At 36.6% G+C, this 27,738-nt stretch overlaps 1 long non-coding RNA gene across 3 annotated transcripts in view; it reads right to left on the bottom strand.

Annotated features, from left to right (window-relative positions):
• Nucleotides 1–27,738, bottom strand: part of LOC127550715 (uncharacterized) — a 156,065-nt gene that overhangs the window by 84,023 nt on the left and 44,304 nt on the right. For all 3 annotated transcript variants that reach the window (XR_007950925.1, XR_007950924.1, XR_007950926.1), the window contains exon 3: nucleotides 94–186. This is a non-coding gene — a long non-coding RNA (uncharacterized LOC127550715). The remainder of the gene's footprint in view (nucleotides 1–93; nucleotides 187–27,738) is intronic.

Genomic DNA, 27,738 nt, shown 5'->3' with positions numbered 1-27,738 from the left:
CTGATAAAGAATTATAGAGGAAAATTCTTTTTCTTAGATGAACTACCCAGTCTATAAATCAACCTTTTTTTAATAAAAAAGATATAAATTTACCTGTGAGCATTGCTCCTGATCTCTGTCAGCCAGCATCCCAAAACCACAGGTAGAGTGTTTGCCAGATTCTAGTTCACAGCTGGAAATTTTCTCCTGATAAGAAACATAGACATATTCAGAAATGAAAAAAAAAAAAAAACAATCAAAGGAACAGAGGGAGTGAAGAGGAGAAAATGAAATCCTAATTTGAGCAGAGGATAGATTGCTCACCAGTGTGGAAAAGGCACAGACCAGAGGACACAATGCATGCTGCACCCAGTCAGTAGTTTTTCTCAAGTAGACTAATTCAAGGAAACACAGAAGACAAAAGCCAGGAAGGAGAAAGGAATAGAGACTGTGGAAATCCTTCTCTTCACACAATTCAGCTTCTTCCCCCTGGCAACAGATTCCCAAGTTTGACTCTCAAAACCTGATCTCTCTTTTTTCCAGAACTATATTCCTAATGCCTTTTAGATCTCTAAGCCTAGATATCCCATCAGCACTTCTAATTCTATATGTCCGAAAATGAACTCATTGTCTTTTTCTTCTTCCATTGTCTTAACCTCTTTCTTCTTCTGACTTTACAAATTTTGTTTGTGGTACTGTGACTCATTTCACTTTTTCATGTTCCACATTCCTTTTGCCATGTGCCATGGACCTTGGGAACATCTTTGACGCTTCCTTCCCCTTCATTCAAGATCTGGAGTTCTAAATGTAGTACTGATTATATTACATTGTGCCTCTTATGTCAACCAGTTTCCAAATCCTATCTATTCCACCTCTCCATCATCTCTTATCTCCACTCTTTATCACCTAAACCATCACTCTAGCCTAACCGACTAATAAACATTTATTAAGTGCCTACTGTGTACGATCTTCTCTCCTTAATTCTCTCACTCTCCATCTAAGCAAAGAACCAGATCTTAGATTTTAATAAGAACATAGAGGCCAGTCTCTATGAAACTGCTCTTTTCTACTATCTATCTCAAAAACCTTTGGTATTATTTCCCATTCTTTTCTCCTTTACTCCAGTCTTAAATGATAATGTCAACCTTTTTTCTTCACCAAGTCCAGTGTCTTTCTTTATACCCTTGAGTCTATCTCCTACTGTCTATTCTAGTAGAGTGCTCCCATAACTATTCCTTCTCTTTTTCTCTTCTCTGCTGACTTCAGATACATCCAGGTCTCTTATATCCCCCATAGATGATGTAATCATTCCTCTAAGCTATTTTACTACATTTCTCCTTTTCATAGTTGAACTCAGAAAAAGCTATCTATACTCATCCCTTTCATTTCTTCTTCTTTCATTCACTTTTTGCCCTTGCAATGTGACTTCTAATTTTATTATTCAATTTAAATTTCTCTCTCCACAGTTATCAGTAATATCTTGATGGACAAATCCAACAGTCTTTTCGTAATCTTCACCGTTCTTGACTTCTCAGAAGCATTTGACTCTGTTGGCTGCATTCTTTGTCTGGATATTCTTTCCCTTCTGTGTTTTCATGATGTTGTTCTCTCTTAGTTCTCTTCAGTTCCCTTTGCTGGATCATCCATATCTCACTCTTTGACAGCATGGGTCCTCTTCTCTCCTCTCTATAGTCTTCTGGTGACCTCATCAATTCTGTGGATTAAACTATCATCTCAATCCAAAGAACTCCCAGATCTACATATCCAGTTTTGGTCTCTCCTAACTTCTAGTGTTATATCACCGGCTAAATTCAACATGTTAAAAATAAGATTAATTTTCTTTCTTTCTCAAACCACCCCTCTTCCAAATTTCACCTCTTGAAGGCAACATCATCATCTTGATCATTCAAGTTCACAACCATGTAATGATCCTTCATTACTCCATCTCCTTCCCCTAACATATACAATCATTTCCCATATCTTATCAATTCTAGCTCAATAATTTTTTCACATCTACTCTGTTCCCTTTACTCTTCACCACATTACCTACCTCATGTCAGCATTACTTCCCTTATCTTAATCATTGCAATATTCTCCTAACTAGTTTCCTAGTCTCTCCATTCTCTAAATTATCCCCACATAACTTCCAAAGGAATATTCCTAAAGCAGAGCCCTGATTATTTCATTCCTCTCCTTAATAAAGCCCAATGGCTCCCCATTTCCTCTAAAAGCAAATATAGGCTTATTTTTTTGTCATTTCAAAATCTTCCATGATCAGGTTCTACTCTACCTTTCTAGAATTATTATATCTTTACTTACATGTTCAATTTTCCTGCCAAACTCATCTTCTTATCTCTCACACATAGCATGATAGTAATATATCCTTTCTTTGTGCTTTTGAACCCACTATCGCCCCTGACTGTACTGCATTCTTTCCTCATCTCTCTCTCTTAGAATCCTTAGAGTCCTTCAAGGTGCTCCTAAATGACATCTTTCCTATTACCTTAAAGAAACTCCCTTGTATATTCCGCCACAAAATCACTTTACATTTACTTTGGATATATTTTGAATAAGTGTATGTGTTGTTTTTACTAATTAACTATAAACTTCTTAAGGAAATGGGGCTCTTTCTTTTTTCCTTTCTTCTTCCTTATTTCTTTTCTTTCTCTCTCTCTTTCTCTTCCTTCCTTCCTTCCTTTCTTTCTTTCTCTCTCTCTTTCTCTTCCTTTCTTTCTTTCTCTCTCTCTTTCTCTTCCTTTCTTTCTTTCTCTCTTCTTTCTCTCTCTTTCTTTCTTTCTTCTTTTCTTCCTTCTTTCTTTTTCTCTCTCTCTTTCTTCTTTCTTTTTTCTCTCTCTCTCTCTTTCTTTCTCTCTTTCTTTCTCTCTTTCTTTCTCTCTTTCTTTCTTCTTTCTTTCTTTCTTTCTTTCTTTCTTTTTTTTTCTTTCTTTCTTTCTTTTTCTTTCTTTCTTCTTCCTTCCTTCCTTTCTTTCTTCCTTTCTTCTTTCTTCCTTCCTTTCTTTCTTCCTTCCTTTCTTCCTTTCTTCCTTTCTTTCTTCCTTCCTTTCTTTCTTCTTCCTTTCTTTCTTCCTTTCTTTCTTTCTTTCTTCCTTCCTTTCTTTCTTCCTTCCTTTCTTTCTTCCTTCCTTTCTTTCTTCCTTCCTTTCTTTCTTCCTTCCTTTCTTTCTTCCTTCCTTCCTTTCTTCCTTCCTTCCTTTCTTCCTTCCTTCCTTTCTTCCTTCCTTCCTTTCTTCCTTTCTTCTTCCTTCTTTCTTTCTTTTCTTTCTTTCTTTCTTTCTTTCTTTCTTTCTTTCTTTCTTTCTTTCTTTCTTTCTTTCTTTCTTTCTTTCTGTCTTTGTATTTCCATTTCCTGAAACAGCCCAGCATCTACATTAAGTAGATACTTAATACATGCTTGTTGATTGATTGTAATATCCTAATAGATCTTTTCACCTCTTTAACACTATCTAAATGCTAGATGTGTTGATTGATGATAATGATGATAAATTCTCCCTTTATTTCCCTAATCTAGACATTTTCACTGACTGTCCCCTAAGCCTGGAATTCTCTTTCTCCTCAGCTCTGCCTCCTGCTTCCCTGGCTTTCTTCAAATTACACCTAAATCCCTCTTCTTCAAGAAGCCTTTCACAATCCTACCTTAATGCTAGTGTCTTTCCTCTGTTGATCATCTCCAATTATATATGTGTGTATGTATATACATATGTCAATTTGCCTATATGAATATACAATTTATACATAGTTGTTTTCATATTGTCTCTCCTTTAGTCATGAGCTCTTAGAAAGCTGGGACTGTCTTTTGCCTTTCTTTGAATCCCCAGTGATTAACAGAGCCTGGCACATGGTAAGTTCTTAATAAATGCTTATTGACTATGACCTTGACCATGTTCCTTAGCTTCTCTATGTCTCAGTTTCTTCTGTAACATGAGGGAGCTGAAGTTGATGATTTCTAATGTTTCTTGCAACACTAGATCTGTGACCCTAAGTCTAATGGCCTTTTTTCAGATTTCATCTTCATTGTCCTCTTTATAGTTTTCAACATTGTTGACTATTTTTTCCTCTTTAATCCTTTCTTAGTTTCTATGATATTGCTCTCTCCTGATTGTCTTACCATTCATCTGATCATTTTTTAGTCTCTTTTTTTCTGTTTCATCATCATCTTTTCTCCTAATCAATGTGGTCTCTAAGATTCTACACTTAGTCAACTTTCTCTCAACCCTTTCTCTCTTGGTGATTTTATGTCTTCCATAATTTTGAAGATTATCTTTACATAGGTGACTTAACAAATCTAGCTCCAGTTTCTCTCCCAAATTACAGGTCCATACCAACAACTGCCTGTTGAGCATGTCTATCCAAATGTCTTGTGGGCATTTTAAACTCAACTTTCCCAAAACAGAGTTCATCTTCTTCACTATAGCTATCTCCATTATATTATGCAGTCCCCCAAACTGTCCTAGAGCACTGCCAATGCAACTTTACAGTCTTATAATCATCTGAGACTCTTCCCTCTTCCTCAGCCATATGCCCTCAACCATTCTGTAGTCAAATTCCCATAAATTCTATTTTGGAAATACTCAAAAAGTCACTATCCTGATCACCTTTCACCTGAACTATTGCTCTTCATTGACATTTTAATGGATCAGAGATCTTATCAATGTGAGCACTCCCTTCAATGATGCATATAGCAACCCTACTTTTGCATCTTGTGCAACTCTTGTTACATATATTATCTGATAAATTCTCCACATGGAGGCACTCAATGTATTGGAGGCCTACCTCTAGCTATCAACATAGCATGACATTGTCCAAGTTTTCATCTATATAACATCATTAGAAAAATATTGGTATTAAAAAGGTTTTTCAGGAGAAAATGAGGGTATTTAAAAAGAATTATAGAATTTCCAATAAAAAATACGACTCCTTTTCTTTCTCCTAGACAATTATGAGTACCATTCCTTGTTCATCTTCAGTGTCTGGACAAGATAATTGTACTGACATACTAAATCTATGGGCTATCTATCCAACTGTTTTATTGGCTGTCTATCCATCATAGTCTACACAAGAGGCATTTTTCATCCACATTGTTCTTTCTTTGTGAATGGCTAATCCAAACTCCTTTGAATGATAATAGATCATATTTATGATAATCATTCTGAAGCATGATATAATTAACACAATGGCAGCTACAAACAAGAAAATTCGAAGGACTTCACCAGATTGCTTGACATTTTCCATGATAGTGAAAAATATATTTATCAAACATATGTCTCTGTTTTGTTTTATTTCTTACTTAACAGTAATAATTAAATATTAACATATAAATAAAATTTTCTCTATTATTCATCTTTCAATGAAGCTCTAAAATTTATTTAGAAGTACCTTGTTGAAGAAGAGTTTTTATGGCAACATTTACAAAATCAATTTTTAAAAAAAATCAACAAATAATAATCATAGTAGCATTATATTCTCTGCAATTTTCAGCCAATTATGTGACTGCAAAGATAGTATGCTCTAAAATATTGTTTGTGGAAGCATGACTGTTCTTTTCTTATATTTCCATGAAGTACGTGCTTAATAAACATTTAGATTATTCTCAAAAAAATCCCATCTTTATGGGAAGGTAGGCATATGAGTATGCATATATTTTTAAATTGCCTTTTTCAATAATCAATAATAACAGGTGTGATTCCCCCCCCCAAGTTTGTAATATCCTCCCTCTTTTGTGTCATAAGATGATCTTCTGTATTTTTAGTCTCTTTGGGTTTTTTAGTGCTATTTATACCATCTCATATAGTACATATAGAACTGCAATGTCAATGGGATGATTTCTACTTATGGAAAAATTGTTATAAAAATCTTGGCAGATCTTTTCTACTTTTTATCTATTTGTCATCCTTTTTCTAGTTTTATCCTTAAATGCTCTCAGAGTGATCTGATTTACTTTATCTCTTCCCAAACTTTCTATAAATTTTTTTTTCTTCACTGTCTTATAAAATGACACCATTTATAGTCTTTTACCATTGTCTTCTTTTGTGAAATTAAATGTAAACAAGTGAAGGATTTGTGATTTTATCAACATAAGGACCTCTATGGCAACTTTATCCACCAATCCAGATGTCAAACTGTCTGTGACTAAATAAGTAAATCCTAGAGAGTTACCTGAGTCACTTAAGCAACTCATCCAAGACTTCAAAGGAAGAGAAAGAAGTGGGATTTGAAACTAGTTTTGTCACTTACTAGCAGTCTGAAAATGAGCCAATCAATGAATATCTCTGGACCTTATTTTTCTCATCTATAAAATAATGGATTTGGTCTAGATTGTCTTTAAGTTCCAAAAGAATTTGTGAGAATGCTATAATCCTATCCACTATAGGTTTGTGGTCTTTTTTTTTTTTTTTTTTTTTTTTTTTTACATAAGATTGCACAAATGACTTTTTATTCTACACCAGTGTTACTCTTGGCTGCCATAGCTATCTGCTTGCCAAAAAGATCAAGTATTTCCTGTCTGAGGTAGTTTCTACGCTCTTTCAGTCTCCTCATTGTGGTAATTGCATCACTTAATATTCTTAGAAAATGGTGACATTCTAGGTATGTTTGTGAATGATACCTTCACACAAGCCTTTCTCTACCTCTTACCCCACCTCTAACCCTTGCCTAGAATGTATTTCTCATGTCCACTTCTTAGAATTCTTATTTTTCCTTAAGATTCAGCTCAGTTTCTCCCTTCTTCATGAAGCCTCCATCTTCTCCACTAAGCACTAAGTGCTCTCTCTCTTTTCAAATAAGCTTTTATTTATCTATATCTATGTTCCATCTCCCCTACACACACCTTTCTCCTAGTAGAATGTATGCTCCCAGAGGACAGACTATTTCTTTTTTTTTGCCTTTGTATGTCCTAGGAAGACAACTTGCAAGTATAAGATATTTAATCAATATTTGCTGAACTGAAGAAAATGAAGAGAGTCACAGGTTTCTCAGTATGGGCTGAATTAGGCTTGAAAACAATCAGCCTAGTGAGGCAGAAAGTCCAGCTGAGGGGCTGTGCTCAAAAAAATGTTCTTTTTCTGTAAAATTACAATGGACTGAAGCTCTTAACCAAATACCCGTTTCTCCCTCATATCTGTAGCTAAAGACTTGTCAAGGGTGAATGGAGAACGATCAAAGTTCCAGAAATACTAATTTATCGTCATAGTAGCTTACCATCAGAATCTATGCTCTGTGATTCCAGAATAGTAGCTAAGTAAGAGGGAAGGATATTCAATGGGTCCTCAATGAGTAATGACTTCTGGACAGAGGGTTGCATCATCAGAGACAAGATAGGGAATGGGGGAATCATCATCACTATCATCATTATCATCATAATCATTTCTATATATTTAATTTATACATTTATATAATGTTTCAGGTTTGTAAAGCTTTTTAGCTTTACAAATGAGATAAATATTAAATAAGATATTTGTCTCATTTATCTTCACAACAGCCGTTAGCAGTAGGGGCTATTGTTATACTTATGTTACAGATGAGGAAATTGAGGAAAACAGGGTAGTACATATCTGAGGCCAGATTTGAACTAAGAAAGACTCATTTTCCTGACTTCAAGTCCAGTACTCTATCCATTGCACCACATCGTTGCTTTCTTCAACTATAAGAGGTTGATGATAATAATAAATACTTACTTGTGAGGATGCAATGAAATAATATTTATGAAAATAAAAAGTAAATACAATATAGATACTTATTCCCTCCTTCCCTTTACACAACTATTTGATCAGATTTGAACGCAGGATTTTCAGACTCTAAGTTCAGTGCTTTAATCACTGTACACTTAGAATCCAAAAAGCATAAAAGAAAATTAAAAATGTTCATGAAGTGGAAAAGCAATTCTTTCATCCAGTACTTACCTTGACATATAAGAATCTAATTGATAGATATTAGAAATTTTAGGAAGTTTAGATCTAGTTTATGCAAGTCTGGGAAATTTGGGAAGAAAAATGTAAACTGTTTTTAAAATTTTATTTTATTTTAATTTGTAGAATAAACCCAGCATTTCTATAATATAGCATAATAAAAATATGATTGTACATGAAACTGCAAGCCTATTATATACAACTTGCTATTCCTTTTAAACATACAGCAAATTTTCATGTACATTTTTTCCTTTTTTTTTTTCTTTCTCCCTTCCCTGCCTTAGAGATGGACACTATTAGACACACACATATAAATACATATATATAAATCTATAGATTGTAAAATTATTGTGTACATATTCCTATTTATCAGTTCTTTCTCTGAATATAGAAAGGGTCTTTCTTCATATGTGCCTTTATACTTATTTGGGGTATTTATAATAGTCAAAATGGCTTTATTTGCTCAAAAATCATTCTATCACAATCATATACCATAATCTGTTCCTTCTCCAACTGATGAGCATCCCTGCAATTTCCGGTTCTTTGACACCACAAAGAGAGTTGTTCTTTTAGAGTATTTTAGAACATGTAGGTTTTCTCCTTCCCCCCATAATTGTTGTCTTTTTTAATCTTATATATTTTATTTTATGCATTTAAAAACATTATCCTGAGAAGAGATCCAAGGGTTTCACCAAACAAAGGTTAAGAACAAAAAAGGTTAAGTACACCTGTTACTAGGGAAAGGTAACTAGCCCACACACACAGCAGGTGCTCAGTAAACACTTAAAAGAAGATGGGGAAGGGAATAGCTTGTGGGGGAGAAGACTAGTGTTATTGTCATATGTTGTCAGCTAAGTTTTTTTGATCTTGAATAAATTAAACAGTCTCTTTGAGCTTCAATTTCCTCATCTGTAAAATTCAAGAAATGACAAAATGATTCTAAGGGCCTTTCCAACTCTAAACCCATAACGTCCTAACCTAATTACAAAAGCTTATACCAGTGCTCCCTGCTTTTCTGTAATTCTTACTACCAGAATTACTCTCTGAATGCCATCAGAAGTTTGGAATTAGCACTGGTTGAAATCCTCGAAAACTCCCCCAGTCCCCCACCCACCCACTCAATCTCCTTTGGAGGTCTCTTATGTGACACAGGAGGCAAAAGGCATTTCTTTACTTAGCTAACTTTGGTGGCTTTCCAAGGGACCAAAAACATAAGGACTTTCCCCTTCCCTATCTGTAGGCACAGGGGATGGATGCGTGTGTGTTTGTGTGTGTGGAGGGAGGGTAATAAATACATTTTAAAAAGAAAGAAGAAGGAATGAAACAGTGTAAGGTTGGTCACACATTTGTCATTAAGTCAAAGCCGAATCCGAGTGTTTGTGTGAGGTAGAATTATCTCATTCTTTTTGCCTGTGTCTCTCTGTGATCTACCAGTCAAGTATGTGATTGGATTTCAGCTCAACAAAACCTTAAATTACACACCTATTGTGCCCCAGCTAAGCCTAGTTTCACAGCAGTGAAGAAGGCTTCTCGCTGCTCCTTTTGCCCCGTTCGATCCAGCTCCAGCTATCATCCTCAGGTTGATGAATGAATAATAGGATTAGAGAGTCTCATCTCTGCAGTGCTGTAATTGTCGCATTGGGGGAAGTGACAAAGGCCAGGGAATGGAGAGGTGCTGCATAATGGAGCTGGGCATGTTCCACCTGAGTGTTCCCACCATCACAGGGGCAAAGGGAAGGCAAGGGAGAGGAGACCCCATCCCACTACTGAGGCACCGAACCCAGGCGCTTGCTGCCGTGGTTGGTCCCTGGAAGCCATCCCCACCCACCAGCTTGCCTACCAACTTTTCCCAGTGCCAGAGATATGGAAGTGAGACAAGGAAAGGGAAAAGCCCTCCGTCTAAACCAATTTGTTCCAGGAGCAGACTTTCTACTAAGGCAGGAGGGTTTAGAGGAAAGAGCCTTGGAAATGCAGCTGAAAGAGCCTGCGGCCGCTTCACTACCAATGTGACCTTGCTCTCTGGGTCTCAGCTCCTCGTGTATAAAATCAGGGGGTGAGATCTAAGGTCCCTTCCTCCTCGAAATCAACAACCTATAAAGGGCTTTATACTGACATTTTCCTATTACTCCGATGAGCAACAACATATACCATTTTAGGTTGGGAAGAGTTGGGATGTGTGTGTATGTGTGTGTGTTTTTCTAAAGCAGCACCACGAGCATAGATGACAGGGAATCCTTGCGTTTTGGGGATGGATTCATAGTTCTTTAAGGTGGGAAAAATATTTTTCATTTGAGCTCATCTTTGTCCATAATCATATCTACATATATATGCATATATTCATTCATTTCTTTATTCATTTGCTGAGGTAATTGGGATAAGTGACTTGCCCAAGGTTACACAACTAGGAAGTGTTAAGTGTTTGAGGTCAGATTTGAACTCAAGTCCCCCTGATTTCAGGGTTGGTGCTCTATCCCCTGAGCCACCTAGCTGCCCCCATAGCCATATTTATTAAGACCCTTAATTCTTTTTTTAATATTCTCCTTATACCACTGGTATGTAAAAATATTTTTATTGAATCTCAGTACCTTTTTCTCTTTCTCCCCTCTATATAGTTCAATGCAATAACATATCTCTTCTATGCTAGAATTTCACAAGAAGTCTTTCTGGTTTTTAGGTCAGCCTTTAGCTTCTATTCTCCTTCAATTCTATTCAACATAGAAAAACTCCACTAGTTACAAGCTTATTATGAGCCAGGCACTGTACTAAGTGTTGGGAATATTAATACAAGCCTCTAAAAGACATTTCCTGTTTTTAAAGAGCTTATATTCCTTGGGAAGGGAAAAAGGGGAATGACATCTGCATGATAGCAAGATGGAAAAATCTAAAGGATCTGCAGTAGAGAGGAAAGAAGTGAGTGTGCATAACCCAGGAACTTCCTTCCTGATGTGGTGGTTATTCATCAAAAAGGGGGTCTTGAGGGCAAAGGCATCATGGGGGTGAGAAGTCTGCTATTAAGGAGGTAGAAAAGTTCAGAGAGTCAAGAGAGACTGACTGAGAGATACTGAGAGAGACTAATACTGATAACAACAACAACTAGCACTTTGAGTTTGTTATCAAAGAAGAAAGTAATTAATTTCTTAGCCAAAACTTTTTAGTAGAACTAGGGAAACATTTAGGGCTGAATTACTGGGTTCTTCACTGTCGCTCTATTCAATTATTGAATAAATATTCAATTATTCAATATGAATTTAGTATTCAAAGTCATAATAAAACTTCATAAAAATACTGACAAGAAAATGCCCCCCCTCTTTTTTTTTTTTTGAAGTTAAAAGTTTCAAAAGAAAGCATCAGAACCAAGACTCACGAGATTTAAAGTTGAATGAGACTTTAAGATCTAGACCAACTCACTTTAGAGTTAAGGAAACTTTAGAATTAAATTCTCCTGGATCTCACAGTTAGTAAACAGTCAAGGCGGGATTTGTACCTTAGTTTTTGGAATCCAAATCCAACATTATTCCCTGTATTCCATGATGGTCGAAAGCCAAATGCAGCAGGGGAAAGTGCACAGAGCAGCTAAGTCTAGGTAAAAGTGCCAGATTTAGGTCATTTTTAAGAACTATTTTTATATGTCCTACTATTTTTATAATATATCTCCCATGTCCCTTTGCTAATCACTCCCCTCAAACCTAACTCCTTAGCCCATTTCACCTTTCAGGTTAGAGACAAAAATATTTGCAAACTTCCCATAGAAAAGCATGGGAAGGGAGAGCCAGTTTCCCTTTACTGTAAACTGTAAACTCCACTCCTGTAAGTTGCCCAACCCCCAGGAGGACCAGAGCCTGCCTGCTGAGACCCCAGTCACTTTAATTCTCCAGGCTTCTCTAACCTCTGCTGGGAAACTGTGTTCCTGAATGTTGTACAGATGTTGTGCCGGGGGGCCGACATCCACCATCCCTTCTCCTCTGTCAATGTAAGTTCTATTCTAATCACATATGCCCTCCTCGCTGCATGCTGTAAACTGCCCCCCAGCCCTGACCACCATAAGAAAATGAACATTTAGCTCAGGAAACGGTAGCTGACCCTGTCGGCCTGCTCTCTTCACTAGAATCGACTCAGACTATTAACACCTCTCCATGCTGTCCCTGACAGGGGGGATTGCATACTAAGAAATTGCTGCTGGGAAACCAGCCCTTTTTCCGGAGGCAGCTTGTTTGGCTCTGGAGCTCATCGGCTTGACAGGGTAACCACACTGTGGACAGTTGGGACTGTCCTTGGGAAGGTCACACACACACACACATGCACACATATAAATGCATGCACACACACACACACACACACACACACACACTCTTTCCCAGTGTGATTTTCAAGTCTAGGATTCCAAAAAACTAGGATGGAGCAAAACAGCCAATGCAAGCCTTCTGAACCAAAGGGTCTTCTTCATTCCTTCAAATCCCACAGCTCTCCTAAATCCAATACATCTTTGAGAGGGACTCAGTTAGTAGTATTGCCTCTGAGCTATATATTATTAAAGGAAATCTGTGGACTTATTTCTAAAAGAGAAATGGGGACAGAAATACTCTCAGCCTAAATTTATTATTATTATTAATTAGAGATATGGATTAAATATTATATCATTGGTATAGGAAACTATAGCTTTTGTTAGGCCTATGAACAAACTCCCTCTACAAATGAAGTGCAATGACTTGTCTAAATTTTTTTAGTTTTAATGAGTTATTAGTTGTTATAATCTTTGAGAGATATTATCAGCCACTTATTGTTAAATTCTCATATAAACTTTTTTTCTGTTTGGGAGTCATAGATATGGTCCTCCTCCTAATTCCCTTTCTTCCTTATCTATCATTCTCTCACTCTACTTCATTGTGTAAGTGATCAAAGAATAAAGCTTTCCATAGATCCCTAAAATCTAAAAGGAAAGGTAAAAGCTATCTACTTTGAGCCATAAAGAAGGAATGGCTAGTATGGATTTTGTCAGAGACCAATGGAAGATGGGAATGAGAAGCTGAAGAATCTCATCTTATGTGCTTCAAAGAAGTGAAAGACAGAAAAGAAGGTTCTATATATTCATAATAATAATGATAGCAAAATAATCAAAATAGCGTTTTCTGTGTGAGCACCACAGGGAAATAATGTGAGTGCCTAGTAATTGGAGAACGTTTGAACAAACTGATATGATAATAGTAGTAGTGTTAATTGTAAGAAGTAGCATTTATAGAATACTTTGAGTTTTGTAGAGCTCTTTACATATATTATTTCTTTTGACATAGTGAACTCACTCTTCCAGTCAGGCTGGCTGTATATCTCCTCCTGAGGGTATCTCTGAAAGGATGAGATGGTCCTTTTCTAATGCTATTGGTTTGAATGTTTATTTTGATGTGTTCTCTCATTGTTAGCTGGCAGTAATTAGAGCCCCTGTTCCATCAATTTGCTTTTACAAAGTGACGTTTTCTTCAAAGATATAGCAAAAACAGAAGTATAAATATCCTCTCCCAACACCTGAGCACATTCTCTCTTATGCTACCTCTGTCCCTAGAGAGACTAGGATCAAATTTAACACAGATTCTACATAACATTTTCCCTGTCAAGTTCACTTCCAAATATGGCCTTGGTCAATGAATGGGAGAGGACATAGCTGCTATTGTTAAGCTAGATAAAATAAGGTGCTTGAGACCTCAGTCCTCACTGTCTGGATTCTAATAACTCCTGACATGGGTTTAGTTCCCCAACTCTGGTGGCTTGTTCTATTGACCTTTCAAAAATCACAATGTCATAGCCATCTCCAGCCTCATCCACCTGAACCAGAAGCTAGACAGGAAAAACCAAACTGAGAGAGTGACTCTAGCTGACTAGCACCTTTTGAATAAACCTCAGTTTCTGACTACCTAGTCAATGAATGAAAAAGATACTTCATGACCCCATGGATAGCAGACCAGAACCAGTTACAGAAAGTCAGCATATGCTCCAAAGTTCACAGGAATCGCTTCAGCCTAGCACACTGAGCACGTCCATAAGGATGGATCTCATTAGCCATCTCCTTTATAAATGAATGTGGTACAATTTGGTGAATTCACAGAAACTTGGGAGGACATATGAAATGATAACAGAGTGAACTATGCAAGCTCTAGAATAACTTTAAAAATCTAAATTTAAAAGATTAATAACCTGAAACCAAAGATAGTCTGAATGCAGTGATTAACATTAGCCCTGGAGAGGTGATGAGGAAATGACCTACTGGGAGTACAGAATAATGCTTATGCTGTCTGACTGTGGTTGATTTTGATTAAACAACCACATTAAAAAATTTTTAAGATTAATAATTAATATTTTTTGTTACAAGGGAATGTTCCCTGCATAGATAGGGCCATATTACACACACACACACACACACACACACACACACACACACACACAAACTGTTAAATAAAAACAGACATCAGTAATTTACTACATATTCACCCAAAATACAGCCCTGCCACAGGTGATAAGGGACAGTTACCTTTACCTCTTTCCCATTAAGGAAACAAGTCAGGCTCTTATCACTGAGAAACCTTGCCTAATCTTGCCCTTCAGAATTCCTTGTCTCATCCATTTCTTCAGGTGCCCCTAACCTCTTCCTCTGTTAGAGTAGAGAGGAGGATTTCAAGAGCTCTAGAGCCTGGATTCTGTCAGCATAGATGTCAACATCCAAGAGCCCCTTAAAATTCATCAGCATGAATGGATACAGAAGGTTGGCTCATTTGGCCTCCTCAATGGAGGCATGGTGGTGAAAAACATTATTCTAAAAGTCAAGAGTCCTGGATTCCAGTCTTGCCTCTGATATGATTCACTATGTTACCTTGAGCCAAAATAATATTTCTCTTTAAGTCTCATCTGTTAATGAGGATAATAACTCCAATTCATCCTAACTTACTGTCTTCTCACAAAAATCCTATGACACAGGTTGAGAGAGAGTCAGTAGGTGAATCTAAGCATTTTAGAAACACTGGCAAAAGTGTTATTAATATTGTAGAAACACATCCTGATAAAATACTGGAGATATGCTTATATATATATATATCTACACATACACATATGCATGTCCATAAAATTTATGTACATTTGAAACATGAAAATTAATTATTGACTTTTTTTTTTTTTTTGCTGAGGCAACTGGGGTTAAGTGACTTGCCCAGGGTCACACAGTTAGGAAGTGTTAAGTGTCTGAGGGCACGTTTAAACTCAGGTCCTCCTGACTTCAGGGCTGGTGCTCTATCCACTGCACCAACTAGTTGCCTCTTAATTATTGACTTATATGATGAAACACTTTGAAATGCATAAAGTACTGTAAAACATATCTTTATTCTTTAGCACCATCCCTGACCAATCAAGGTCACTGACCAAGGTTACTCCTAATACCTGGGAACCAATCATTTCCCAGATGACTCTTGCCTTCACAACCCAACACCCAGTTTCCCTTTGATAATTAAGCTCCAGAGAGAAGAGGGTGGCCTCTCAAGTCAGAGTCTTCCTACTTCAAAGACTACAGGCCTGGGAGGGAGGGGAGGTGGTCCTCAAGCAATTCCACATGTCCCCCCAGTCTCTCCTTTCCTGTATTAAAATCTAATTCCAATGAGTTTGACAAAGCACAGGTTTAACACAGGTCAGCAGCATACTGACAGGGTGTTAATTTTGGACCATGTCAGCATTTCCTGCTTGGAGTGTTAATGTCAATTAGTGGCTGGCTATATAACCTCCAATTCCTCCCTAGCTAGGGCAGCAGCCTAAGCAGGAGAGGCTGTCTCCTGACAGGATCTAACAGAAGGAAGAGAAAGTGGTACAGTTTGCAGAGCAGGAAGCCATGCCCACCTCCAGGTTGCTAGTGTTTTAGTTTTTCCATTTCCCAGGCCAAATTCTCACTCCAGTGGGCAGCAAAGGATTAACTTGCCAACCTATAGGAAAAGGTGAGTCTGCAGAGCTGACAGATCTCTACTAACGTTAGACAACACAGAATATCTAACATGACATTGTTCAGCACATCATTTATCTGCTGGCATCTCTATCTGGCTACCTGGATGGAGTATGTATCACCTGAGCCTGAGATGCAGGTCAGGAAACGGGAGATCAGTCCTGGTTTAACCTCTAGCTCACTAAATGGGTTTGGATGGCTGAAAAGAGAGCTGATTTGAGGGTTAAAGGTGAGTTCTAATCCCATATCTTCCAGTTAGAGCTGTATTATTTTGGGCAAGTCCCCTATATTCTCTGAGCTTCAGTGTTCTTATCTATAAAATGAGAATTGAACTACATGGCCTCTAAGATCCCTTCCATCTCTGTAGGCTATGATCTTATCATTCTTTGTCAGGTCTTTGTCAGTATTTGTCAGCTATAATCTCTTGGTCTCAGTTTCTTCATCTGTAAAGTGCAATATGATAATTACATCTTCACTACTTATATCACAGAATGGGAATGAAAATATAAATTTAGATAAACAAGTCTTTTTATTTTTCAAATTTTTCAGAATTATCTTCTAATAATGATAATTTTTTAAATTAAAATCCTATTTGAAGTGAATGATGTTCCCTTCTATACCTCTGATCTGAATTTAAAGGGAATACAAACCCAGTGCTCTATATACTGAGCAACCTGTTTTTACCATTTTTTTGCCATTTAAAAATGTTTTTTTTTAATCAAATAGAACTGGTAGCCCTGGAAAAAAGCAGGTCTTCTCAGTATGTATCGGGTGGCAGGAGGAGATAGAGACCCAGCCTGCACCAGAAACATGTCTCCAGACTCAAAGAATCTGAGGTTGTTAGATAATTTCCCTGAGGAAATGCTTCTCAGGCATTTCACCATTCACAGCTGGTGTTTCTTGGCACCAAAAGGAAGACAATAGTCATGTTGAAATGGCATTCCCTGCCTTGTACAGACACAACACAACTAGCCGCCCCCTTCTACTGTCAAAGTTTCCATCTCTTCTGCCCCATTTCCTCCTCCCCACGAACCACCGGGCCTTCAGACCTCATCTCTGCACTGGCCAAGAACAGAGTGAGAACCAAAAAAGGAACCTCGGGTCCTGTAAGGGTTCCAGCACAGCTGCCCACCAGATGCCCCCCGCTCGAAGACAGATGGGAATCCAGCTGCCAGAAGCTCCCTCCAAGTTCCCCACCCAGGGAACCTCCAACCCTCCAGGATCCCTCCCCAGCTTCTTTCTCTACTTGGATAATTTTTAATGTTTAATAAATTATACCCTCTAAAAAGCCTGACAATAACCAAGGCTGATCTATGGCTATTAGGAGTTTTGTTTACAGCTCACATAACTCTGGGTTATGGCAAGGATCTCCAGGCGCAGTGCTAATAAAGGTGGCAGGCATCCCTCTGCTAATGATATAACTTGTATGCACAAATTATATGTAATTGATCCAAATGCATTACACAACACTGCAGATATTTGAAAAACAAAATGCTTTGTCTCCTCCCAGTTCCACTTGCTATCCTTCTAGACGCATTCTAGGAGACCCTGTCCCTGAATTTTGATTTATGTTTTTTAAAATTCAGTACAGATAGTTCATATGTCTTATTTAATAAGTATTAACTAAGATGAGCCAGTTGCAGAGGCCAGGCAGAGAAGATTCAAAAGATGGCATGATGGATACAACACAGGTCTTGCATTTAGGAAAACTCAGATTCAAATAGTACCTCAAATGCTAATTCTGGAAAGCCATTTTCCTTCTCTGAAATTCAGTTTCTTCATTTAGTGAAAGAAGGATAATAGCATGTATCTTACAAGGTTGCAGGCAAAATCAAACGAGATTACATTTGTAAATTGCTTTCCAAACCTCAAAGTGCTACAGAAATGCCAGTTATTATGAATAATAATTAGTTAATATGTACAGCTCTTTAAGGCTTGTTAAAGAATTTGTATTCATTTGATCCTCACAATAACCCAAGGGGCTATTATCCTCATTTTACAGCTGAGAAAAATGGGGCTACAAGGGGTTAAAAGAATTGCCTGGAGAAACAAAGCTAAAAAGTGTTTGAGGCATGATTTGAATTCAGGTCTTTCTGATTCCAAGCTCTGTACTCTATTAACCTAGCTGCCTGATAAGATGTCTTCTCAGTTATTAAACTGATTATAGAAGATATTCAATTTTTATAGCAAATGATATATACAAAATTAAATACATGAAATATGACAATAAATAGCATCTCTGTATTAAATATAATTTTAAGTTAAAAAAGCAACTACCACCCTGAAAAATCAATCATCTGCTTAAATATAATAAAACAATTAAATTTGATAAACATATGTCAAATAGGTACTTGTAAGAAAAATAATGTTAGTATGTCTATGAGACAATAAGTCAGGGAAGACTCCCACATTGCTGAATGGGCCCCTGTGACAAACTCTTAGGAAAACAGTCAAAGGGGATGATGAGTAGGCATAGATAAATTGCAATGAGCATTCATGGAGGGGAAAAATAATTTTTATTATTTATTTTATCATTTAATATTTTCTCCAGTTACATTCAAAACAAAAAAATTTTAAATTTGTTTTTAAAATTTTTGAGTTCTAGATTCTCTCCCTTATCCCCATCCATAATTAAGAAACCACTTGTGAAGTTATGCAAAATATTTCCTTAAGTCAAGTTGTGGAAAAAATAGATCTTCCACCCTAATGGAAATAAAAGCCCTTAAGAAAAATTAATAAGCATAATTTTTAAAAGTGGATAAGACATGAACGAAAAGTTATCTGAGCATATGGGTTCAACCGATTTAAAACTAACCCAGATTTGGATGAATTCTTTTCATTCAAGCCAAAGGACATTTTCTTCCTCCTCCAGTTTGCATCCCACTGTGCAGTAATGTGGCATACCTCTCTCCCCAAAAACTGTAACTGTAAGTTAATGACTCCAGGCAAATTTCCCTCAAGCTCCATGGGATTATCAGTGCTATCCAAACTGGCTCATACAGACAAGCATTATGCAAAGTACACAAAGTACACTACTGGGACACCAAATTCAGTTTCTTAATTAAACCCAGCCCATGAGGGCAGGGAAACAACGTGGACCAGTGGCCAAGTTGCTAAAGGGCAGTGATGAACACATAGGGAAGGGTCCTGGAGTTGAAGATACATGGAAATCCAGGGCAGATTTGTGCCTAGAATTTGGCAGGAATGGATAGAGAACATCAGATCTGGGAGGTGGGATGGTGGGAGAGAATTATGGAATAAAATGATTGAACCAATTCCTAAATTAACAATAGTGTATTTGATATGAATCTATCTTTTCAATAAAATTCAGAATTCTCTTTACCTTTCAATTCAAGCAACAAAGTGAAGAAACGTGGAAAGAAAAAAGTTCAAATCTGCCTGTTTCAGGAAAGTGGGAGGGAAGACAGGATTTGCTCTGCTTGATTTAACAGCTCTTTGGAAGGGAGGTGGGGTTCTGGAACCAAAGAGCTAGAGAAGCCTTCCAAGAGCTGGGCTTGCATCTTCTTTATTCTATCTTTAAGACAGGGACTCTTAACTCAGAATTCATTTAAAATATGAGAACATAGACCTGTGAAAATTAGGTGACTTACCCAATATTACAGTTATCGTAAGCTGTAGAGCATTCGAGACCAAATCTTCTGGCATCAAATCTAGAGTTTTTTCAACATATAATTGTTGTATGTTCATCTCAGTCTCCAGAAATACTGGAGCTTGGTTTAAAGACTCTATCACCTTGATTCTCCCTCTTTTGGACTGAACCTGTCAAGGAAGCAGGCAGAACCTCTTGGATGGGGGGAACAGAGAGAAGGATAGAGGAGAGCAAAAGGATGATCAACGGTTGGACTCCGTCTCTTAATTCTAGTTCAAATTCAGTCAAACTCCCACCCTGGGGTGCAAAGAGGCCGCAGCTATTGCAGGAATACTATGAAGAGTGAAATTTGTGGAACTTAGAAATACTGCGACAGAAAAACAAATTCTGACAGACAACCTTCAGATCCCCGAGCCAGAGACCCTGCTGATGGCAGCAAAGCAATCCTCAGTTATATTCCCTGGCCTGAACCACATCAAGCTTTATAGCACTAACTTTGGGTGATTTTCTGCTTAATAGCTAGTAATTGGTCATAAGGCAAATGGAGGGAGAAAAGGTATTAATGAGCAAACCATTTGCTTCTGAGTGAATGGGCCATAACCAAGAAGGATTTTATCGGTGCCTGTCTCTGCTCTTGAAGAGTTTTCATTGCAGGAGTAACTCAGTCCTAAAATGGTTCACAAGGGACAAGAAGCCATGTGATAATGGCTGAAAATATAGAAAAATCAAAGAGCCCAAATGCTGATGCACTGATTGATTCTCTGTTCTATGGAGCTCCTACCTTCCCTGTACCCTTCAACATAGCTAAGCTCTGTAGTTTTCCCAGAACATTCAGCTCCAGCAACCTATATACCTTATTGTCAAAAATTTCACTCCACCATCTGGAAAACAATTTGGAACTATCTATACCCAGAAAGTTACCAAGCTATGCAAACCCTCTGACCCAGCTACACCTATACTTCTAGGCCTATACCTCAAAGAAATCAAAGAAAGAAGAAAGAGTACCATATGCAAGAAAATATTTCTAGTAGTTCTTTTCAGGGTAACCAAAAAAATTAAAACTAAGGGTGTTCTCTAATTGGGGAAGAGACAAATTGTGATATTTTAACATTATGAACATTGTTTAGAATGGATATTATTGTAGCATGAAAAATGATGAAATAGTTAATTTCAGAGGAAGTTGGGAAGATTTCTATGAGCTCATGCAAAAAAAAAGTGAGCAGACCTAGGAGAACAACTTATATAAAGATAGCATTATAGAGAAATAAAACTTTGAAAGATTTTAGCTCACAGGTCAACTTAAATCACAAGTCCAAAAGAATAGGAATGAAACATGCTGCTTATTTGTTAGGAGTTTTCCTAACAAATAGGTGCCAAACTTAAAAAGCATAGAGAGGGACATTTTCAGGTATGGCCATTAAGGTGAGAAACTGTTTTGCTGGATGGTGCAATTACGTATTGAGAGATTTAGTTTGGGACTTTTTTTTTACTTGTTTAATGGGGATGGATAATTAAAGGGCAAGATGAAGAAAAAGTTTATTACTTGAAAAAGAAAAACAATAAACTATTTTAAAAATATAAATAAACTTTACTCCTCCTCTCATCTCCATGCTTTTGTACTTACCATCCCCTATGCCTATGATCCACTTCCTCCTTATTCCACGTCTCAGGATCTCTAGTTTCCTTTCAAGCTTGGTTCCAGTACTACATTTTACATTAGCCCATTCTAGATCTTCTCAGAAGGTACTGTCTTTCTCCTTCCTCTCCCGAAATTATCTTCTATATAATTTGTGTCTATTTTATACATAACTATACTTCACATGGTATTTCTGATTCTTCCAAATCATAAGCTGCTCAAAGTTAGACTTGCAGTTTTCTCTTTTTATTGCCAGTATATCTAGTAGATGTTTAATAAAATCTTGTTGATTGATTCATCAGTGTTAGGTGTTTAAAAGAGGAAGATATAATTACTATTAAAATGATTGGTTATTATATTTTCCCACATCTCTGGGTTGGATTTATCCCATAGTATAGTTTCATTTCAAATAAATCTTGAAATGGATGGAAACATAAAGCTCATCTTGTCCAACTCTTTCATTTTATAAATGAAGAAACTGAAATCAAATGATTTGCTCAAAAATCAAAGCTGTAGTAGTGGGCAGAGATAAGATTCAAATCCATGTCCTCTGATTCACCAGTGGTCAGTGAGTAAATAAATAGAATGGTTCTGACCAAACATTCTTTTTAACTGAGTATTACATATAGCTTACATAAGCCCATACGATTGTAGATTTCTAACCCCAAAAGATCTTCAAGATCATTTCATCAAACTTGGTCATTTTACAGATGGGTAAACAGAAGATGAGGGAAGTTTAAGAGTCTCTCAGGCAGGGCCAAAATTTCAACTCAAATCCCATGCCCCCAAATCCAACAAGTTCTTTCAACTATAGTTTGATGGATCACCTGTTTTCAGTGGATGAAAATATGGCAGTAGGTAATAAAAAGGAAATTAGACTATAATCAAATAAATGCCATAATCTCTATTAAACATAATTTCACTTTCTTTTTGAGGTTCAGGGACCATTCTATTTTTTTTGTAGATTTAAATGCTTACATTATGCAAGTCCAGATCTAACTATAAGATATCTGTGTATGGGAGGGAAGGAATACCGAGGGAGTTTTCAGTATTTCTGTGTCTATTTTTTTTAATCACTACTCTGTTTGGAATGGTAGGAAACAAAGCCTTAATAAGCCAGGAGTGGAGGGCTTACATACATTAGGCCAACTTGTTGAACAAAGAACAGGAAAGGGAACTAGAAAAGAAAGTGAAGAAATGAAGAAGAGAAAAGAGAAGCAAAGGAAACAAAAAGAAATGAAAGAGCATATCTTCATGATTTTTCTCTACAGGAAGCCAATCCTTACCATTCCTATCCATTTGGTAATGAACTGTCAAGAACGGAATGGTGGATTTTTGATGTTTGATTACTCCATGTTTGATTACTGATTTTTGGTCATTCTCTCCACATCTCCCTCATCCCTGTAAGTGGAAAGTGGAAATCCTCTGGTACCTCATTTGAATAGAAATGCCAGAAAATGGAAAGCAATTTCCAATATTTTAGAAAACAATCAAGGGTGATTATATAGAGGGGAAAGGAAAAGATATAATGAGGATAGAGATGGAGGATTTAAACTGAACGAAGTATCTCCCAACATACATACCTTCAAAGGAGGGAATGGAGAATGAACTTGGAAATCAAGGAAAGAGCAGGGGAGGAAAAAAGCCTGGCCCCTCTTCTTAATTCCTTGTGGAGAAAGGGACCTTACCAATGACCGATCCTGTTACACAAAGTGCCTCCTTCCTGCTTGTTATTCTTCCTCTCATGGAAGCTGTGCTTAGGTTACACTCAACAGAAAGTTACTTCTCTTCTATCTGATTTGTCCACTTAAAATAACATTTGTCTCACAGTCAGCTTATAAATCATTTCAGCCACAGGCTAAAACCCCAACTGATGCTCACCCCAGATCACTCATGATGTCAGACAAGATTCTTGAACTTCCTAAAAGGCACACTACCCTTTCCTCCTTCAAAAAAACCTCTCAAGGCTTGTAAAGAGATGAACTGAGGCTGGACATAAAATAAATAGGAGACTTAGTGGGAAAGGCCATTTATCCCCTTAGATCCTGAAGTAGAATCAGAATACCCAGCAGAATCTTTTTCATGATAGTTTCATACCTGTCCTAGAAAAGATAGCATCCTATGTCCTTGAAGATTCTAGCAAAGAGAGCCATAATCTGTAACTGAAGTGGGACCACTAGAACTTTGAACTGTGGTAGGAAATTTAAAGATCACTGATAGCCCTATCCTAGAGTGTCTATAGCTACCCACTTGCCCTCAGCTTTCCTTAGATCATACTTTCTTCTCTTCAATTGCCTAGAAATCTTTCAGTGTTTCAGGGCAAGATTTCTCTCATCCAGCAGGAACCCACTTCTAAGATCCTCACTCCTAATCCTTCAGCAACACAGAAACCTCATGGGACTTTCTTTCTTAGACTGTATCCCTATATGAGCCTCTCTCCACCTTCACCAATTATCCCAAGCACAAAAATTTCTAGTTACCATTCTTTCATAAACAAGGATCTTTTCTTTTTCAGAAAATACTTTATTATGAATAAGAAAATCATCATCAAACATGAACATTTCCATATACAAAGAAAATCATAAGAAAAGGTTATATGTGAAACCATAAATTTATTATATCCACTTATATATGCATATGAGCTATATATACACAAACACATATGTATATATATGTATACATACATGTGTGTGTGTATGCGTGTCTGTGTGTGCGCATAGGGGTGGAAGAGTAGAGTGGTAGTAATAGTGACCAAAAAAACAAGGAAAGAAAAAAGAAACTAGCATCAATGGAACATTAAAAAATATAGAGAGAAGAGAACAGAAATTCAGAAGAGAAGAATAATGTTGGTATTACTGACACAAAAACAAAAAAGTAACTTCATTCTATGAAATACCTTGCCCAGGGTCATACAGCTCTTATAATACAATATTTCACCTCATACATTCTCCAATTTATGGACACCCACTTTGTTTCTAATACTTAGTTACAATAAAAAGTGCTGTAAATATTTTGGAGATATATATCCTTTTCTTCCTTTTTGATCTCTTTGGGCTATATGTATAGTAGCTGTATCATTGGATTAAAGACTATTCCCAACTGAGTATCTTTTGGTGTATTGCTCTAAATTGCTTTCCAGAATGACCACTTCACAGAACTACCAACAGTGCATTAAGGGGGCTATCTTCCCACAACTCCTCCAACAATTGTCATTTTTCTTTTTATTATTTTAATCAATCTAATGGGTCAAAAGTAGAGTTTCCAATTTGTTATAATTTGTATCTGTATCTCTCTCTCTCTCTCTCTCTCTCTCTCTCTCTCTCTCTCTCTCTCTCTCTCTCTCTTTCTCTCTTGGATTTTGAGCCTGTTGGTACCTTATATTTCTTCCAATAAGAACTATCTATACCTATCCCTTTGACTATATGTCTATCGGGGAGTGGCTCTTGTTTTTATACAATTCTATCAATTTCCTCTTTATCTTGGATATCAGACCTTTGTCAGAGGAATTTTTGCAAAGATTTTTCCTAATTCAGTGTTTACCTGCGCAAAACCACATTGCTTTTGTTTGAGCAAAAAATTTTCAATTTTATGTGATCAAAATCACCTAATTTAATTTCTGTGATTCTTTCTATTCTTTGTTTGATTGAGAACTCTTTCCCCTGTCTATAGTTATAAAAGGTTTCTCCTTCCATGACCTTTTATATCTAGTTTTCCAAGGTTTTTCAGGTATATTGAGTCCTTATTCTAGTCATTTGTTTCCTTACCTTTGTTAAATACTATACTTCTGTATTTAATTGCTAATGGATTTTGTATATTTAATCTTTTCAAGGAACATATTAGATAATAGACATACAAAATATGCAAAAAAATTTTCATATGTATGGCCTCAGTTTCTCTTTATTGTCTTTTTTCTATATTTACTATTTCTCAAGTAAGAATCATAACAATAGATTTCTTACTTAACATCAATTGATCTTAAGAGACTTTTATTGTTTCTCCATTATAGATTATAGCAGTTCTTGATTTAGATATATATCATTTACCATATTAAGAAAAAGTCTGTTTCTATACTTCTTTTAGCTTTTAACATAAATAGGGATTGAATTTTGTCAAAAAGTTTTCTTTATGTATTAATACAATCACATTTTTATTATTTATGTGGTCTATTATGTTTATTATTTTCCTAATATTAAACCAACCCCATTTTACTGACATATGCCTAATATATTTAAGCTATCTAATCTTTTAACATAAAATATGGCTCCTTTTCTAATATTTTATTCAATATTTTAGCAATGATATTCATTAGAGATTGTGTTCTACATTTTTTTTCAATGACTCATGTCTCTGTGGTTTACATATCAAGATCATACTTATCTCACAGAAGGCACTTGGTAGGATTTCATCTTTCCCAATTTTTGCAAATAACATATAAAATTGGAGTTATATATTCTCTGAATTTTTCATAGAATTTGCTCATAAATTCAACTGGTTGGTTTTTCTTTTTTCTTTGAAAATTCATTTGTCTTATTCATTTTTTCTCCTGAAATTGGAGTATTTAAAGTCTCAATTTGATGTTCTAATCATCTGGATATCATCTTCTTATCAGGAATCCTCTTTTCTTCAGCCTATCCTTCACATAGCTCACAAAAGTGAGATATAAGGATGTCCCTTAAAGACACACACCTTTTTTATATGAATCATGAACACTAACTTCATTGACTGTATGTCCATTATGTTCAGAACAGTAGTTGTAATAAAAATAATGATAGTGATGCTGGTAGTGATGATACTAACAATCATACTTCTAGTGATACTTTGAAAAATTTAAGGTTTTAGTAATGGAATTAGAAGTAGTAAAGATATTGAAAAAAATAGAAAATTCTACCTGAAGAAACGTATTTATATTAAGACCACTCTAGTATCTTTGCCAAGAAAATCCCAAATGAGGGCATGGAGAGTCGGGCATGATTGCACCAACTCAACAATAGCAACAACAATACAACCATGCAAAAGGACTGTACATGAGCTTTTCAAAAGTCTTTTCAATAGAAAGAACAACAAAGAAGATGGATTTAAAGTCCCGTTCCACCAAGAATTTTCCAAATTCCTGATACAACACTGTATCTGGAATCAGAAAGATCTAAGCTCAAATATAGCCTCAGATGCTTATCAGTCATTGTAACCCTGAGCAAGTCATTTAATCTCGGTTTCTCTCAGTTCCCTTAACTGTAAAATGTGGATAACACTAGCACTAATACCTACTTCCTAGGTTGTTACAAGATTAAAATGAGATAATATTAATAAAGTGCTATTATATATTTATTTCCTTTTCTTTCCCTTCTCTTCCCTTGAATTCAGAGCTACAAAAAGCTTTTCCTAGCAATGAAGGATGAAGCTATAAGCATTATCCCTCTCCCCATTTCCAGCAAGAGGCCGTAGTACAACATTAAAGGGAACCGGAAATAGGGAGTGTGAATTCAGGGAGGAATAAAACCTATGGGGTCTGTGAATTTAGATAACTTGTGGAAATGAGTTCTGCAGGTGGGCTGGGCTCTGCTTCAGAGCAGAAGGATTTCCCTCTAATTGGAGGGTCATTAATAACATAGATTGGAAGGTCTCAGTGTGTCAGGAATAGGACCAGAGGAGACAGGGTGCTGGCAATTTGAGAAAAGCCAGAGTCATTAGTGGTCTCTGCTGTAAACACACCTCTCAACCCACACATGCTCCCAAGAGTCCTTCTATTGCTAAGGAGGAGAAGGGTCACACAGAGATATGATGGGGGCAGCAGACCCCCACCCCCAGCCCAGCCATGGGAAGCTGTGGAACACATTCAGTCACAAGTCTCTGGGGAAGGAAATGACCTTGATATAAGCCCAGGGTGGGAGGCACCTGGAGGAAAATTGTCCTATTATCCCCCAGAGGCAAAACATTAGATATATTACTCCTGGAGTGAGGAAAGAAGCCCCCTGGAGACATATCGATCTGAAAAACAGCTCTTCAAATGAAAAAGAGAACTCAAATCCCTGAGTATGAAACCATATGAAAAGTAGAATTCTAAAAATAAAAAATTTTAAAACCAACAACAAGGTTAATCTTATTATCCATGTCCCCAGCATGATCTTCTACATTAACCCTCACTTATCTGCATTGAGCTTGACAATAAGTATTTAAACTGATAGCAAATATGACTCATCCTATTTGAACAGAACATTGACAGTATTTCTTTCTGATCTGTCACTGGCAATAGAGAAGAAATATAGTGCATAAATTTCAACCTGGAAAGGACCTTAAAGACTATCAAGTCCAAACTTCTTATTTTACAGATGAGAAAGATGAAGCTTGTAAAGACTGATGTGACTTATCTAAGGTCACATATCTAGAAAGTTTCAAAACTGGAATTCACATCAGGTCCTTCCAACTCCAATTTTAGCATACTTTCCACTGAACTACCCTGCTTCTATGTTAACCTTCAATCTAATTATCATAGAGGGTACCCCATCTCATCCTTTCAGTCACTTCAGGTTCATAGTCTTTCCATCATCCTCAACTCTTTTTCTTAATCTTCTTAATCTAATCTAGATCTAATCTGTTATCAAAATCTGTTACTTTACATCTCTTTTAT

The sequence above is a fragment of the Antechinus flavipes genome, chromosome 2 (genome assembly GCF_016432865.1).
Source record: "Antechinus flavipes isolate AdamAnt ecotype Samford, QLD, Australia chromosome 2, AdamAnt_v2, whole genome shotgun sequence".
NCBI lineage: Eukaryota > Metazoa > Chordata > Mammalia > Dasyuromorphia > Dasyuridae > Antechinus > Antechinus flavipes.
This window is presented reverse-complemented; position numbering and strand designations above follow the sequence as displayed.